At 36.0% G+C, this 18,200-nt stretch overlaps 1 protein-coding gene across 9 annotated transcripts in view; it reads right to left on the reverse strand.

Moving 5' to 3' along the window:
• Mef2a (myocyte enhancer factor 2A) overlaps window positions 1–18,200 on the reverse strand; it is a 127,300-nt gene that overhangs the window by 91,910 nt on the left and 17,190 nt on the right. For 4 of the 9 annotated variants that reach the window (XM_036185015.1, XM_036184970.1, XM_036185027.1 and 1 more), the window contains exon 2: window positions 3,138–3,190. The exons of the other annotated variants lie outside the window; for them this stretch is intronic. The gene's annotated coding sequence lies outside the window, so the exon portion shown is untranslated. The remainder of the gene's footprint in view (window positions 1–3,137; window positions 3,191–18,200) is intronic. 9 annotated transcript variants of the gene reach the window in all.

Below are 18,200 nucleotides of genomic sequence, written 5' to 3' on the forward strand. Positions count from 1 at the left end.
CAAGGAAGAGAATCTGCCTCAAATGAGACATACAAACTGACAGAGGAAGCCATCCCTTCCGATGGCCTTTACTGGCCTCCGGTTAGGCACACAGGTGTGTATAACCATACAAAAATGCATGTGCACACACACACAGACACATAAAGAATTTTTTTTGTTTTTGTTTTTTTGTTTTTCAAGACAGGGTTTCTCTGTGTAGCTTTGCGCCTTTCCTGGAACTCACTCTGTAGCCCAGGCTGGCCTCGAACTCACAGAGATCTGCCTGTCTCTGCCTCCTGAGTGCTGGGATTAAAGGCGTGCACCACCACCGCCCGGCATACACAAAAAACTTTTTTTAAAAAAAATCTCTACAAGCCAAGGTTTTTTATAAACACAAGAAAAAAGAGTTAACAAAATGTTTTAAAATGAATCCAGTAATAAACAAAGATAACCATATAAGGATTACTTCAAAAGCCCATGATTAGTTGTTTCAATGTGCTAAAATTAACATACCTGACAATCACATTGAAACATTAAAAACAAAAACAAACAAAAATAATTATCACAATACACTAAAAAACAGTTAACAAAACTCTACCACCCACTCACAATGAGGAAAGAATGATCAACAGGAGCTGGTAAAATGGCTGAACGTGTTCTAGCTATACTCAGGAATAAGGGAAGGATGTTAGTTCTCACCATCTCTGTTTAACACTGTGCTGGGATGATTAGTCAAGGAAAATAAAGAAAGCAATGTAAATTAAAAGGGAGGAAAGCAATCATCTTTACCATAAAAAGATGATCTACACAGACTATCTGAAAAACTCTAAAGCGTCTACTACCATCAAATTTACAGAAGACAAACTACAAAATCTTACATAGGTATCAAGTGTACTTCAACGGTATTAGCAACAAACTGTTAGAAACTAACATTTACTAACATTAAAAATTAGAGATTTAATTAAATAAAAAGGTGTAAGACCTTTACATTGAGAAAGACTTTGAAAGGAGGCTTAAAAGGAAAAAATTACCATTTGGAACACTCAACTTCATTAGGAAGTCAATTCTCCCTAATTGATCCACAGGGTAAAAGCACTTATAATCAAAAATCCTATTAGCCATTTTATAGCAACTGACAAGATAATACTAAACCAGAGAGAGAAATGGAAAGGACCAGAGTAGACAAAATGATTTTGAAATCAAACAGCAAAGCTGGGAAGTAGTATTACTTTTTGGTTGTTTTTGAGACAGATTCTCACTATGTAGCTCTGGTTGCTAGAAAAAAATCTAATCCCCAACCTTTACCTAACACTATTCACAAAAGGACTGAAAAATGATTGCAAACCTAAATATGACAGTCCAAAAATGTTCCAAGGTATGAAGGGAAAATAAACCATTTTTAAAACTTTCATCAATCCCCATAACAAACCTCTAATTTCTACTCAAATTAAAGTAGACTTAGAGAGGAAATTCCTAATTTGAGACTCTCAAGTCAGAGTGTGTGTGTGTGTGTGTGTGTGTGTGTGTGTGTGTGTGTGTGTATGGAGAGAGAGAGAGAGAGAGAGAGAGAGAGAGAGAGAGAGGGAGGGAGGGAGGGAGGGAGGGAGCGCATTTCCCATATACTAAATATTTTAGTAATTCCTATCAAAGTCTTAATTCAAATGCAGCCCAGTGAGCCACAGGACTCTGCTATGAATAAGGCACTCTACCCTGGAGTCAGCCTTGTGGATGAAGCAGCAGAACACTGACTGTAACTTAAACAAGACTTCACTGGTAATGGCTGAAGTCACACAGCCATCATCAAAATAAATGGACACGAGAATGGCTACATTCCCAAAAGAAGTTCATATCACTCTGTTCTCAACAGGCAGTAACAAAATACATGAGAAAATTTAAATTCAAAGGTTTACAACTACCCAGGGTTTATATTCAAATGAGAATTGGATTTTATTATTATCACCCCACTGCATGTAAGAAACTTTCAGACTGAAGGACACAGCTTCAGTAGGAATAATAAGCATTTCCTTTCTAATTTCTTAGATCATTCAGCTATCACTGAATGGGCTGTTCTACAGCCAAGTTATAAGGCTAGAAATATTAATATATAGTCGTAAGAAACTGATATGCCTATAACATAAAAACCAATTCTTTCTGCCATTTGATTATTCAAAAAAAAAAGGCTTTTGTTAAACAGCAAAAGTATTCTCTTTAAGATAGGGTCTCATTATGTAGACAATACTGGCAAGGATCTCCTGATTCTTTTGCCCCTGTTTCCCTACTGGCAGAATTAAGGTGTGCCACTATGCCCAGCAGTGAAAGTGTCCTTGAAATGACAAAGAAAAAAACAAAGCAAAAAAATTAACAACAATTAACAAACTTTCCCCAAGATTTTACTAATGTGACTAGCAGGTTCAATCCCTATTAAATGTTTCAAATTTACTTAATTTTAAATTATCTAGTATTAATATAATTTATGCTTCTATCTTAAATAAAAAGTGAAATTCAGATGAGGTTTGACTCCTGAAAATATCTAAGGAACACACATCTTACTAGCTTATTCTAAGCACTAGCCTAGACCAATGCCACCAAAATAACTTAATCCATACCTTTGTAAACATGAGCTCATGAAGATAACTTCAAAGCCACACAAAATACTCAATCTTCTAAACAGCCCTAAAAGTGTTCTCTTTTTCTCTCTGACCTTCACTTCTTCTGAGGCACAGATAGACTTCCTTGGACTTTTTATTTGAAAATCTTTCCTTGGATTATTTAATTCATGTCCTCTAACCCTTTTTTTTTTTCTTTTCCTATTTATTATCACAGGAAACCAGGATGTTCTACTGAAGACTGGTATTGTCAAATGAAAATAATATAGCAAATAACATTTTAGATGGAGTACATGAGATGAAAAGTTCAAGGTTATCTTACGAAGGCCAGATAAAACACAAGAAAACTTGACCATATGTTCAATATTACACATTCCAATGAGACCTTTCAAATTTCCTCAATAAATCTAAACTAATCTCCCAAGATAAACTCTAAAATTATTGCCATCCAAGGTCACAAAAAAGCTTGATTTTTGGTAAACACTTCACTATGGTTACATTTCATAATATGGTCAAAGGAAAAATATCTTACTAGACATCAAGTACTCTTACATTTGATCCTTGTAGAAAACTCTTCTTTGTTCCTTTTCCACAAAATGAAATCCCTTAAGAAAGAATAAAGGAAAAAGTAAGGAGCTGGGTTATAATTCTTGACTCTTAGAAAATTAAACACGTTTTATTATTACAAAATTCTAATACTCAATACCATTCTTGGTAGATAACTCCAAAAATACTTGCTGAATGATGCAAAGTTCAATTGGCAAAAGACATTTGTTTTACTTAGCTAATAAAATGCCAGCCAATAAAGTGCGTGTCATATCACACCCATTTTTTAAGGAAATATTGCTTAAATGCTCAGTAATAATTGTAGTATGTGATTCAAAACTGAACTCCTACAACCTATTTTCCTATTCTCTGTATCATATGGCATCCTTATATTAACTGCACTGTGTAGACAGCCTATTGAGCTCATTAACTGCAACAAAAAACAAACTAGTTTAAAAGAGTTCAAATGTTGTATTATGTTTTTAAAAGGAAAGCACACTAGAGGTAATGACTTGCATCATCCTAACGTGTCTGTGCTCCAATACCAGCTGTATACCTATACTTTCACCAGCTATCTTCTATTAAATAAGAAAAAAATAAGGTAATGAATATACAAGATCGAAAAATGAATAGAAAACATCACTTTCAACAATTCAGTTCAATTAAGAAAGTCACACAATGTATTACATGCATAAAAAACATCTTGGTCCTGACATTCTTGCCTGAAGACAGTAGTGGGCCATTTGAGTAAAAACAGAAAAATAGTTAAGTCATACAGTTGTGTTAACACAATGATACAGAAATGCATGCTTAAGTAATTCAACTAATCCCCAAACAAATCTACTTTATCTAATGAAAATGGAATATGTCTCTACAGAAATCAAGTGTTAAAAACCTAACCCAGCAGTTTTAATTGTTATGAGGTCATGATTTTTGTTTCTATTTTGAAAAGCACACATACTTTAAAGGCATCAACACAAACTGCCAAATACTCTTTTTACATCACCAAATTAAATATTAAACACTCAGCCATTAAAAGATACACAAAGAAGCCTCTTCTTCTTGACAAAGGTAATAAGAATCTTGTTTGAAAATGAAGCTTTGGGCTTTTAATCTAATTTATTAAAATACAGAAAAAATTAGTATTTGCTTTGTGTGTCATAGTGGAGATAAAGGTTTACCAACTTCTTCCAAGGTAAATAACTGAATAAACTGAAATTTAATAGATCATGGTAAATATACTTCTACAAAAATTTGCACCTCAATTTTATAAACTGTTACCATGTTTTGATCATCTTCTCAAATAATTTTCAAAAGGTGATATTAAGTATCAAGTTTTCATAATTCTTTTATAATGATCTAACTTCAAACATTAATTTAGTGCTGTAGACATTATAAAATATCTAACAACCCCCAAATTCACTGCCTCACCTAGCTAAAAATAAGATAACCCGCATCTCTGTAATTGTTAGCCCTATTTCCCTCTACTATCCATTTATCTAAATTGCCCCTAACTGGGACTACTCACACTGCCTACACTATCAACCCCAGTAACTTTACACTTTTACGTCTTACAGGAAATAACCATCCCCTCTGTCTTCTATAGGGATCAAATAAATGTTCAGAGTTAAATGACACCACCATTCAGGCCATCCCCGGGAAATCGTCACAATTATCATCACCCCAAATGAATAAAAATATTATAATTTTGCAATTATAAACCTCTTCTATTATGCTGATATGCATTTATTTTCAAAACTTTTGGGGGGAGGGAGGTTCTCTGTGTAATAGTATCCTGGAACTCACTTTTGTAGACCAAGCTGGCTTCGAACTCACAAAGATCCACCTGCCTCTGCCTCCAGAGTGCTGGGATTAAAGGCATGCGCCGCCGCCAACCAGCTACTGATAGGCATTTTAAAAGATCTATGTACACTGCTCATTTTTATATCTTTAGCAGCTAGTCAACATCTAGCACATTAATTTAAAACATTCAGAATATACTTATTGAGATTCTAATATATATTCCACACATTTTCTAAATTCTAAGGATATCTCCCTACCTTTATTTCTCACCTCAAAGGATTTAAATCCTAGTAAGAAAGAACTTAACACAGGGCAGATAGGGAATAAATGTGGTAGGTTAACACGGAAAACCATTACTAAAGATAGCAGGGAAGGAAGAACTGTCAGAGGGAAGGAACTGAAATTACAGAGAAGTCGTTCAGGGAAGGCCTAACACAACACTGCAGCACAGTAAGTGTTACGATGAAACAGTACTCTAATTACATGGCGTATATTAACTGATAAAAGGCCAAAATAGTCATCACTGTCCTATTTTTATCCTCAAGAGGAAATGAAATAACAAAGAAGCTAAAGTTACACAACCAGAAGATTGGTGAAGCCAGGAGAACATCCAGGGACAATTCTGACTGCCATGTAAACCGACATCACAGCTAATGCCTTAGCTGAATAAACAAGTGAAAAATTTTAAGCTATGAAATTAGCTAAGACAATATAGGCTAATAACATGACTAAGAATGACACTGTGATATACTAAGAAATAAATATGATCTCTGTTCTTTGTTCCTGACACTTAGCCCAATGTTTCACTTCTTGGAATCTCTAGAGCTGTGGTTCTCAACCTGTGGTTGCAACCCCTTTGGGGGGGTCAAATGACCCTTTCACGGAGATCGCATATCAGATATCCTGCATATCAGATATTGACATTGTGACTCATAACAGTAGCAAAATTACAGTTATGAAGTAGAAACAAAAATAATGTTATGGTCACCACAACATGAAGAACTGTGTTAAAGGGTCACAGCATTAGGAAGGTTGAGAACCATTAAGTAGAGTGATGATAATGATCTTTTGAAGATAATGAGATGGCTGGCGACTGGGGGGGAGTTCTTAACTTCCAGATGTGATTGGTCCCCCAAACAAATCATGACTAGAAAAATCACAAAGTATCACCAACAGCTAAAGATGTAATAAATCATACCTAAGTAATGAAACCCTCTAAAAACCCAAAGGACAGGCTGCTGGAAACATTGGGGGTCTGGAGGACAGCATGTCCAGAGAGCTCCCATGCCTATCCATATACCTTGCTTTCTGCATTTCCTTTCTCTGCCAGTTCATCTGTATTCTCTGCAATATTCTTCATAACACCCATCACAGACTAGCACCCAATTCAAATATTCAAAATCAGAAGATCTGGAGCACTAACATGACTCCAGAAGCAGAAAATTCCATACTTAGTCTTCATATAACAGGTTGAAGTAATAACACTGATATATACAAAATGTTGTATAAAATTACCCTCCCACTATGTACATAAGATTATGTATCAAACATAACTGACTTCTATGTTCAGAATGGTCCCTAAGATATTGCCTTACATTCATACAAGCATTATGATATCTTTAAAAATCTAAAATCTGAAATACAGGATCCAAAGCTTTTCAGATAAAAAAATATTCACATGTACAACAGGTAAACAAAAAGAAAATACCCCCTGAATTCCGTGGGCTGCTCCAGCAAATCAATGAAACTTGTGAGGATGCTTTGGTAACCCATGCTTTATAGCCAGTTGTTCAGAAATAAAAAATACAACCTGGAACTTGGAGCAAGCATCTAAAGTGGAGCTTAAATAGGACTGAGCCTGCAACGTGTGAGATAAAGTATCAGAAATGAATTGAGGGCTGGAGAGATGGCTCAGAGGTTAAGAGCACTGACTGCTCTTCCAGAGGTCCGGAGTTCAATCCCCAGCAACCACATGGTGGCTCACAACCATCTATAATGAGATCTGGTGCCCTCTTCTGGCATGTAGACAGAACACTGTATGTGTAATAAATAAGTAAATCTTAAAAAAAAAAAAAAAAGAAATGAATTTAATTAAGTCACCCACCCAGTTTCCACTGGAGGAGATTTCAGGATATGGGCTATTACCAAAAATAAAAGGACATTTCATAATACTTAGTGCCAGCTTTTTAAAAACACAAAATAATTATAAATGTTTATGAAGCCAATAATAATTCCCACAGACACACAGAGCAAGCATTACAGAATCAAACAAAAAGTAGATAAATCAATTATACTTCAAGATTCAAAATCCCTTAACAATAGTACATTAGTAGATAGAAAACTCAGTAAAGACATCTAACCCATGAATAATGTTATAAACCAACTTGGATTAACTGGACACTACAAACAACCACGTTAAAAAAAAAAGTATTCAAGTACATATGTCTCCTGGTATATTCAACACAAACATATACAAGACTATAAATTTATAAGAACTGAACTAATACAAAAATGTTTTCTGACCATAAACAAATTAAAGATTAATAATAAAGTCAATGGGAATTTTCCAAATACTTATTAGTATACAAGTCAAAGTTAATCAAAAGGGAAAAATATACTGAACTAAGAGATAACTAAACTATCTGATTATAAAGGAAACTAAAGATACTTGGAAATTTATAACTCCTAAGTGCTAATGTTAGGAAAGAACAAAGGTTTGCCATTAGTATTCTAAATTCTCATCATTAGCTAAGAAAAACAATATATTAAACTTAAAGCAGAACTAAAGAAATGATAAGTTGGAACTGCTGAATATATGAGGACAAATATACATCAAAGTCAGTAACACAGAGGTGACTGGTTCTTTGAAAACTCCTATCTAGACTAGTTAATAAGAATAAAAATACAAACTACTATATATCAATTTTTTTTTGAAAAAACAATAGCTACAAATCCTTCAAACATGAAAAGTATATTAAGAAAAATTTGGTATCAATAAATCTGACAACTTAAAAGAAGTAGAGAAGATTCCTTGAAACATACAGGTTTATCACAGCAGAGAGATACCAAACAAACTATATAAATTACCTCAGGTCTAATAAAAATTGAAATCATAACCAAAAGAATTTTACCACAGAAAAAAATTCCAGGTCCAAACAGAACCAGTAAATTCATTAGTGAATTCTTTAAACATCTAAATATTTAATGTTAGTCTTATAAAATCTCTCTTAGGAAAGAAATAGGAAACAACTCTTCAATATGCTGAAGATCAGCATAAATACCCTCATATAAAAATGAAGCAAAGAGAAGAAAAAGAAGTTATATATTAATATTACTGGTGTGTACATATGCAAAGGTTCTCTTAAAAATTATCAGGTCAAATCCATCAATACATAAAAAAGGAACATAATACAAGTGAGGTTTGTCTCATGGACACAAGGTTGATTTAGTAGTCAAAAAATGTATTTCACTATGTTAACATCTAGAAAAAAATCCACTCTCTTAATTTCAATGAATGTACTGAAAGCTATCTATTTATAATAAAACACCCACTCATAAAGAGAGGAATGGGAATCTCAGCAAACTAGGGATGAAGGGTAACTTCTTCACTCCAGAAAAGGGCACCTATAGAAAACCTACAACTACACCATCCTTAATGGCAGAAACAGACCTCCCTCTTTAATATTAAGATTTAATTAAAAAATTTTAAAAAACACGTTATTTATTTTGGCCTCAAAAGTATAATATATGTAGACAAATTTAGTAACATGTGCAAGATTAACATAATGAATACTAAGAAACACTAAAAGATACTAAGGTAGATTTAAAATAAATGAAGACGCCATGCTCATTTACCTGAATAATCAATACTGTTATAACACAGAGTCTCCCTAAATTATCTACAGATTCAATCAAAATTGTAGCAAACACTCTTGTAAAAACTGATACAGGAAGGAGGTGGTGACACACACACCTTTACTCTCGGGTGGCAAAGACAGGTGGATCTCCATGAGTTCCATGCGAGCCTGGTCTACAGAGTGAGTTCCAGGATAGGCAAGGCTACACAAAGAAACTGTGTGTGTGTGTGTGTGTGTGTGTGTGTGTGTGTGTGTGTGTGTGTGTGTTGGGGGATGACACCAACCATTAACATGGTGCCAAGCATGGCAGTACACACCTTTAATCACAATTGGGAGGCAGCAACAGACTTTCCGTGAGTTCAAGGTCAGCAAAGGTGACAAAAGGAGACTGTGGAGGCACACAAAAAAGTTTTGTAATGAGATCTAACCTTGCTTTACCTAGCAGGGCTGCATTAGAGGATTGCGTGACCATGTGCATGGTTACTAGGTGAACCCTAGGAATGGGCTGCACTTGGCTGAGCTTGGGGGAGGTCTTTGCTCCACCCCTTGGCATTTCTATAAAAAACCTTTAGAAGAGACAGAAGAGGCTGGTGGATACTGATCCAGACCCTCCAGAGGCTACCCTGTGTTTCTGTTTCTATCTGTGCCCTCTATCCTTCTATCTAAATATTTCTCACTTAACCCTCCTGAAGAGAACCCTGAGGAACAAAAGGAGGAGCAGGTCTCCCACAGATGGTGCCAGGAACGGGACCAGAGACTTGGAGGAAAAAGGGTTGAGGCCCCACAGGAAGTTTGGTCATGACCAATTATGTTGTAAAATTAAGGCGTGGGTATTCTATTTTCAAGAGTAAAAGTAAAGCGGCTGAAAGACGCCCGGGTGAAAAGTGAGGCTATGGCGAATATCTCTCTCTATCTAGGTTTCTTTATCTCTTCTCTTAATTTCTATCTAAAAAAATTAAGGAAAAAATAATAAGGTAGAATGTAGGAATATAATGTAGAAAAAACAGGGTAAGAAGGAAAAAACTTTAGGTAGAATACAGGAATATAGTGTAAGAAAAAAACTTGGGATAAGATAAGTCATAAGACAGAGGAACTATGTCCTTGATTTTCCAACTATGGGACTATGAATGCAAACTCCTGGGAAGAATCAAAGTCATGAAAAAATACTATGAGAAAAACGGGCAGAAAAAGCCTATTGTGGACGTTTTTGGCCTGTAGACAGTTTAAATCTAAGTTCTGTGCAGCAGAGAAAATAATTTTCCCCGAGGCAGATGCAAGTGAAATAAAACTCTTCACCCCACTGACATTGTTACTGCATGAAAACATCATACCATCAGAATGTTTCCTCTTGGCCATGAAGCCAAAATTTAAGGAACAGAAGTCTCGGGAAAACCTTAATAATCTTTCTCTCAAAAATTGAAAACTTTCTTGGGAAAAACTTAGTAATCTCTCCCTAAAAAAACTGGAAGCTTTTCAGGTCTTTCCTGCTCAGATTTCCTTCTCACCTGGAAATAACATCTATCAGTAAGGGGAAATTACCTGTAATTCTCTAGAAAAAGCAAAAAAAACCTCTTGAAACAGAGCAAATCCTCTCTGTTAGTCCTATCTTGCCTTCAAGCTGGTATTAGAAAATCAGCAGATTCGTTAGGCCCTAGCCAGAATCCCCTGTGGCTAGAGCTTAATGGGAGACACCCAGGAAAGCACAGGTGGAGAGTCTAGCAAGGACAACATCCCCCCAGGGTGGAACAGCAGCTGAGGAGAAGCTGCTGGCCTGGAGGCTTTGAAATCCTCCCTGCACTGAGGAGGCAAGGTCTGAGTTCTAGCAGTAATGACAACATGAGAAAAGCTGAGACAAATTTGGCTGTACAAACAAGGCCAGCAGGAATGGCAAGAGTCGCCCACTCAACTGCAAGCCCCAAGTCAGTCACGGCTGCAAAAAAGCTCTTTTCTTTTTTCTGGGGGGGAGGGGGGGTGGTCTCTCAAAAAAAAAATTTTTTTTTCAAGTTTTCTCATTCCTTTTCACTGACCTAGTGAGGTAGGGAAGCAAAACCACCTAAGGGTTTCCGCTTCTGACAACAATGCCTGTCAGAGTGCACAAGGACAGGCGTGACTCGCTTTGGGCACAGTATCAGGTGAAAAATCTGATTAGAGAGGTACACCTGTTAAATGGCAACTAGGCATCCCAATGCAAGCTTAGGGAAGAAAAAATCTTCCATGATAAAAGCAGAAGCTTGATTTTGGCTTCAGCATGAATACAGACCATATGAACAGAAGTTTTCTCCTGGACCAAAACAGGCAGCATGGGAAATGTAGTTCATTCATACGAGTAGGATGATATATAGAGAAAGGCAGTTTGGGAAATAAATCCCATAACAGAGATACCAATACTACACTGCCCAAAAACTGGTGTGTTTTTTTTTTTCAGTGTTCATTTTTTTTTTTCAGTTCAAAATGCAGGGGTTTTTTTTTCCCCCAAAAGATGTTAGAAAGCTTAGCCTTACCTACTAAGAACTAGAAACAGGCAAATAGCTTGCCTGTCAGAAGGCAATTAAAAATGCTAATACCATTTGTCAACAAGCCACTTTGAAACACTCATAATAAATCTTTTCTTTTTCTTTTTTTTCTTTTTCTTTTCTTTCTTTTTTTTTTTTTTTTTTTGTTGTTGTTGTTTTTTCTAGACAATGTTTCTATGTGTAGCTTTGCACCTTTCCTGGATCTCACTCTGTAGACCAGGCTGGCCTCGAACTCACAGAGATCCACCTGGCTCTGCTTCACAAGTGCTGGGATTACAAGCGTGCGCCACCACCTCCTGGCCATAATAAATCTTAAAAAGCAGCTTTAAAAAATTAAAAAGAGAGAATTTTACCCTTAGTCAAGCTGATAAATTAGGCTCTGACTTCAAACTCTCAAGAAAACTTTCAGAATGGTATCAAAGCTGACTATAAACTCCAAACTTTAAAATGATTTGTGTGCTTTCTGTCTTGTTAAAAGAAGATGTAATAGTTCAGTTAAGAAATCTCTTCTAAGCCTGGCAGTGGTGGCGCCGCCTGTAATCCCGCACTCAGGAGGCAGAGGCAGGTAGATCTCTGTGAGTTCGAGACCAACCTAGTCTACCAAGGGAGTTCCAGGAAAGCAGGAAAGGCACAAAGCTACACAGAGAAACCCCGTCTCAAAAAACCAAAACAAAACAAAACAAACAAACAAACAAAAAACCTCTTCTACATGTTTGCTAAGTATCCTTTTTGAATAAGTTCGTAAAAAAAAGTGTAAATGTTGAATGTAAGTATAAATTATTTTTATTATTCCATCAATTTGTCAGGTCCAGACAATTAGGTAACAATTTTTAAAGAATAAACAAAATCAATCACATTAGAAGCATTTTGAAGTTTTTATTACTCTTTTACCTTCAGAAATACTTGAATACTTTTTATGATAGCTTAAAATACAATTTTATGATCTCAGCGCCCCCTGGAAAACTTAAGCAGTGTCATAATTAGGGGAGCTTTTCTGTCTTCCTAAAAGTTTCCACTCTTCCTCTATTTCTGTTTAGAAAGGAGTAGGTCTCCTACAAAGGAGTAAGCCTCCAACAATGAAGTTAGTTTGTTAAAGTTTTTATAATTAGCATGGGTTTTTGTTTGCTTGAGTGGATACTTTGAAGTGATTTGAAATGATTGCTTTCTCCTGGGAATCAAAATAGTCTCTTGAAAATTGTATTGAACATCTGTTAGGAGAGAGTTTTGATCCAGGAAAAGGTGCTGCTGAGGCTGCTATAATCACCTTGACTCATTCCAAAAAGAATATTCTATCTTCATTATTATTACAGGGAGCTGTGGCAGCTATGGAGGTTGCTGTGGATGTTCACAAGCTCTTGGGCCACAGCTGAGTTAAGCTCTGTACCGCCTCCTGCCAGAGGCTGGTAGCCAAAGACTGGCAACTTTCTTCTTGATAGCTTCCAACCTAAGCCAGAGTATGCTCAAAGGAAAGGAAAGTATATCTCCATGATGGTTAAGGAAGAGCAATCAAGAAGGACAACCTAAGACAGGCACAGTCTATCTGAGGAGCCTGGGAGACCCTTTATTATATCTAGAAGTGGGAATTGTGGAGGCCCACAAAGGTTTCCTAGTAAGATCTAACCTTGCTTTACCCAGCAGGGCTGCATTAGAGGATTGCTTGACCGTGTGCACGGTTACTACATGAAACCTAGGAAGGGTCTACATTTGGCTAAGCTAGGGGGAGGTCTTTGCTCCACCCTTGGCATTCCTATAAAAAGCCTTTAGAAGAGACAGAAGGGGCTGGTGGATACTGATCCAGACCCTCCAAGGCTATCCTGTGTTTCTGTTTCTATCTGTGCCCTCTATCCTTCTATCTAAATATTTCTCACTTAACCCTCCTCAAAAGTACCTAGGAGGTAAGGGGATGGGAGCAGGTCTCCCACAGGAGACCTTGGCTCAGAAACAAAAAATGAAAACAAGTGACATGGCAATTCAAAACTGATAATACAAATACTATGGTATGCTCTTTGAATACAGAATGTCACCCACAGGAGCATGTGTTTGGACAGTTGGCCCCAGTTGGTGGTGCTGTTTTAGAAGGTTCTGGAACATTTGAAAAGCAAGGCCTAACTGGAGGAAGTGGGTATCTTGGGATTGGGTTGTAAGGCTTATAGCCACACTTCCTGTCCATCTCTCCTTATCTCCCCAAAAGTGAGCAAGCAGCCCCACACTCTTACTACCACAGCTAAGAGTCACTCTGACCACCACACCTTCCACACCACTGGACCATAAGCCAGGAGCCAAAACAAATCCTTCCTCTCCTCTGTTGCTTTTGCCAGTTACTGGGTCAGAGTTAAAAATAACACAACCACTAAAACAATTTTATGAATAATCAAAGATAGAAGGACTTATTCTACCTGATTTTAAGACAGTGTAATACAGTGTGCTCTTGTAATAAAACACCTACACACACAAATCAGTTGAAAATAGTGAATACAGAACACCCCTCCTCCCTCCCTCCCTCCCTCCCTCCTCCCTCCCACCTCTCTTTTTCTCTCTCTCATCTAATCTTCAACAGAAGTACCAGGGAAAGAAAAGTCTCAACAACAAATGATACTTGGACAAACAATAGACAATGACATTGCCATTACCAACATTACTCAAAATGAATCATAGTAAACACAAGACAAAAATTCTACTAACTAGGGGCCAGTGAGATGGCTTAACGGGTAAAGGCTCTTTGCCATCAAGCCTGACAACCTGAGTCCAATAATGGGAATCAACAAGGTGGAAGGAGAGAAACAACTCTTGAAGGCTGCACACTGATCTGCCATGTGGTGTGTGTGTGTGTGTGTGTGTGTGTGTGTGTGTGTGTGTGTAAGGATAAATAAAAATTAAAAGGGTATATATTTTTGCAAACCTTAATTTTTTCTTAATTCTGCTAAAAGGCATAGGTTTGTCAACATAGTGTACAAAAACCAGGTACCTTAAATGAAAACACTTGACCAAGGTAAAATTAACCAAAACTGAAACCTGCTCTTTGAAAGAAATCATTGAGATTAAAAAAAAAAAAAAAAAAAAAAAGTATCCATAATACAATGGAGACAATTTTAAAAGGCTTATCAGGAACTGTTCTAGTTTCTTGTTTGAATTTGTTGTTTGTTATGAAACAGGGTCTCACTATGTGACCCAAGCTGGCCTTGAATTGGCAATCCATCTACCTCAGCATCCAGAACATGGGGATTACAGGTGTGTGCCAAGCCCAACCTATCATAAAAATATAAAATTTCTTATATAAAAATACAAAGAAACCAACTTAAAATAGTTAAAAGATTCATTTCACCAAAAATGTAGATAGCCAATAAGTAAATGAAAAATGTTAAATATTATTAGTCATTAAGAATATGCAGTTTAAAGATATAGCATGATATGCGGATGTACTAATTAAAGTGGCTCAGCTTTAAAGGCAGACAATACAACACAAATAATGGGGAAACTAAAACTTTCACTCATTGCTGGTTGAGATGGTAAAACCACACAATTACACTGGAAATCTATTGTGTAACCAGGAATTCTACTCGTTTGTATTTTCCCATGAATATGAAAACATATGTCTGTATAAAGAATTGCATTCATTCAAATGTTCAGGCATTATTCATAATTTAGCTTCAAACTTGAAACAACCAAAATATGCATCAAAAGTGAATGCAGAAAATGCAACCTAGACAAAATGGAACATATCACTTAAATACAATAGACATGGATAAATTGGGGAAGCAGTCTGATGAGGGTAGGGGTAGGCAGATACTTGCAGAAGTGTCCAAAGTGTGGCTTCAATGCATACCAGAAGAGCTATGAATGTGGCTCAATACTTTAGTAGATGGCATCCAAATGATTAGACAGTCCCACAAATGAACAAACGATGTGATTTCATTTAAAACATTCAAAAGTTTGAGTTACCAACAAAGAATACACATGATCCATAACTATAATATCACGAAAGCCATTCAACTCTGAAAAACTTTAAAAGAAAAAAAGTATAAAAAAAAAAACCTGATTAGTAGGGTAGTCTGAAGAAACAGATCAAGAAGACAGAAGAGGGAAGAATGAGGAAAAGTTAAGTAGCCTTTGCCTGTGCCTTCTACTTCAATTATACATATTCTCTAGTTCTCTCAAAGAAAAACAAAGTGACTCTAAGCACTAATTCTTTAAGAAATAAACTCTACTGATATAAAAGGACAAGCACTAGTGTCTTTTACAAAAATATTAAAGAAGGCTCACACTTCTAATTCAATTTCTTCACCATAAGAACAAAATTCAACACTCATTATCCAGGCCTTTGTGTGAACTACAGTCTGGCCTCAAGCTCTTTCCCCCTTACCATCTTCTATTTCAGAAAAGTCTTTCATTTTAGACAAAATGTGGCCTATATATAGCTCTGATTTTCAATTTTGACTCTTTTACTCAAAATCTCTCTGTGCAAAATATCTTTTCTACATGTTTAATTAAAAAAAAAAAAAAAACTTTCTCTCCTGCTCAAATATCAATGCCTCATGAAGCATCCCCATCACCTGCACACCCTTCGTTCCTGAACTCTCTGACCCATCATAATGTCTAAGAATTACATGACACTTATCAATAAAGCATGGTAACACATAAAATTTACCCTTCCTACACCACTACCTCCTAGCAGCAAAGAACTACATCATGTATGTTTCTATTCTAAATCAATGCTATAAAAATGGTTAAGACTGTAGAAAAGGGTAAAGAATAAAGCCCAAAAAAGGAGACGGAACAAAATCAAAAGAAATTACCTTGGGGAGCTTCAGACTTCAGTCAAAATACAAGAAGTTGGGGAAGAATCAATAAAAAGTATTAATTTTGGCAAATGTTCATCCAAAAGAACAATAAGGAAGAAAGAAATCCAAGATGTGCATTTTCCAGTGGACATGGATCTGGAACCATGCACTGGAGCTGGATCTACTCCATGCATCAGTGTCCACACGGTCCACAAAAGATGTGCTCAAACTGCAGAAGTGGTGAGTCCATCTCACAAGAATGCCTGTTCAGTGCAATGCCTGCTTAAGACTTACAGAAACCATAAAAAGAAATTAAAGCTCCTAAATGAAGTTCCAATGACCAGCATATGGGAATACATACTGATTACATTTAAATAGCACTCAAAAGGCAGGTAGATAACTCTTAAGCAGTCACTAACATCAAAAGATTTTTATTTGTGTTATAAATTGGAGGAAATGTATAATGGGCAAGACCACAAAAAGGAGAGAAGAGAAAAAAAATAGGTGGAAGAAGCATTAAACCTGGATTTTCAAGGATTTAACGGAAGAAGTTACCTTTTCGGAAAATGCCACAAATTAGATTGCTGTAAGGATAAAAAGTACCACAGGGCACCATTGGCTGAATATAACTCAGACATATATTCATTGGTCCTATAACTCACATATTTGTAAAAGTAAGGCATTCTCAATTTATACTATGGACATAAGCCTTTAAATTAACTTTGTTTTTTGGGTTTTTTTCTTTTTTTCAGGAAAAAAGCATTACGATTCTAATAATAATCCAGAAGTAACAAGCACATGCTATAGAGCATGAATATCTAATTTTGATTTATTTCTCCTCTAAAACATTCTAGAACCTCTAGCTAGCTCATCAATAGAAAGCGAATGCCCAAGTCTCGTCCTAACTAAAAGCTTTCTAGCACCTGACAGTATAAGTCAATAAAAATAGAGATTTCAGAGGGCAAGGGTGGTAGTATAACTTACTCTAAAATATTGCACTTATTTTTTTAATGGAAAGGAAAATGACACACCATAACTTGACAGAATGTTGTTCCTGAAGAACAGCTGTGAACGAAGGCAGTATAGCCAAAACCCTGCACTTGATCTCTGATCTTCACACACTGGACTCCAACACAAGGCTCTGTGGAAAAGAGGCTAGGAAATGGACTCAAGGGCCATTCTAAAAGAACATCAAAAACACAAAAGCCATTCTAAATCTGAAAATACTGGAATAGTGTCTAGGCAGATTAGAACACAAAAGGAAAAAATTCCAAAATCCAAAATCCTGGTGTAACAAAGGAACAGGAGTCACTTAAGAGTCTAGGTGCCATGTAAAAAGACACTCAAGTACATAGTTCCCAGAGGAACAAGGGCAAAAAGGAGGAAAGAAAAACGTACCATTGGAAATTGATAATAAAGCAAATACATATATTTATGGGAAAATTCATGGCTGTACAAGACAAGAGAGAATCATAAAGTTGGGACTCTTACAACCCTTTTCCATTAAAACAGACAAAAATAAAAATAAAAATATTATTGAAAGTAACAAAACAGTTCCACATTGTCAGAAGAGGAAATTATTATCCCATGAGCCCTGTACAGTACCTCAAAACAAAAAATTTAAAAGTGAAATCCAGAAAAAAGTCACAAAACAGAATTAGATACATATCAAATAGGGAATATTTTCTCAACCCAAAACCATCACCTCAAAGAAGGAAAAAGTGATTGAACCAATAATGTAAACAGAATTAGGATAATACAAGCAAGCATTAAAGGATATGAAAGCCACCATGAATCAGAAATCTAAAATTAAAAACAAATAGATAAAATACATGAAGAAGTCAAGGAGATAACTAAAAGTACGGAGGAAATACAAATCATTATAGAAATGCAGCACAAATACCAAGATGTAACAGGGAAAATTGACTCAACAGAGTTACAACAGCTCACCACACATCTTATGAGACACATACATCCATATCTAGTATTTCATTTGATTTCTATAATTCTACCACTTCACAATAACTCACAAGCCACAATACTTGGGACATTTCATTCACATAAGCATTTTTTTTTCATTGTAAAGTGCCATATCTTATGTACTTATGTATTACTTAA

Source organism: Onychomys torridus, chromosome 1 (genome assembly GCF_903995425.1).
Source record: "Onychomys torridus chromosome 1, mOncTor1.1, whole genome shotgun sequence".
Taxonomy (NCBI): Eukaryota; Metazoa; Chordata; class Mammalia; order Rodentia; family Cricetidae; genus Onychomys; species Onychomys torridus.